This window comes from Armigeres subalbatus, chromosome 1 (assembly GCF_024139115.2).
Source record: "Armigeres subalbatus isolate Guangzhou_Male chromosome 1, GZ_Asu_2, whole genome shotgun sequence".
NCBI lineage: Eukaryota > Metazoa > Arthropoda > Insecta > Diptera > Culicidae > Armigeres > Armigeres subalbatus.
The window spans coordinates 11,681,234-11,681,862 of record NC_085139.1 but is presented as its reverse complement, the minus strand read 5'-3'; the positions used below and the strand labels follow the sequence as shown (position 1 = coordinate 11,681,862).

At 37.7% G+C, this 629-nt stretch overlaps 1 protein-coding gene across 4 annotated transcripts in view; it reads right to left on the bottom strand.

Annotated features, from left to right (window-relative positions):
- LOC134221730 (suppressor of lurcher protein 1-like) overlaps window positions 1-629 on the bottom strand; it is a 430,147-nt gene that overhangs the window by 150,339 nt on the left and 279,179 nt on the right. The gene's annotated exons all lie outside the window — the stretch shown is intronic.

Sequence of the window (629 nt, the reverse complement as noted above, 5' to 3'; positions counted from 1 at the left end):
AACAGATTTGTTTTTGTTGGGTCGATTTCGAGCCTCTTCGCTATTCCCCACTGGCTCGTTCAAAATGAGCCTTCGGTCTAATGTCGAATGGAAGAGATTTGGGTTAACAGTTTAGAGATGGACTGACATGTGCGGAAATGCTTTGGCATGGGAATCGGATCTTGTATGCTTCAGCGAATTTTCATTTAACTTGGTTCGCAGCATTTAGATTGATTTCAAGCTCAAGGTTAGCGTAGAAGTATAAGAGAAGCAATTTATTTATCTCTACCTGCAGAGTACGACGACAATATTGCGACAATATTCTTTTGCACTCGGCAACAAATATGATATGCAGGGGGCTCTTGAAACTAATGTTATAGACCTTCTTCATTGGTTTCCTATGCTCTGAGCACCAATACTTTACGAACAAATAATACATATGTTAATCAAATATTGATGACCTTTTTTAACCTTCATCATGATCATAGTCCGAGTTTGAAACAGGGGGGATCTTCAGAATCCTAATTGCAATCAACTACACAAAATCTCAATTATACTCATAATATAAAGAGCAAATTTATGCTTTTGGAAGGAATCGGAATTATGGAATTATCTTTCAGTGGTCAAAAGCAACAGAAAAAACACCTCCG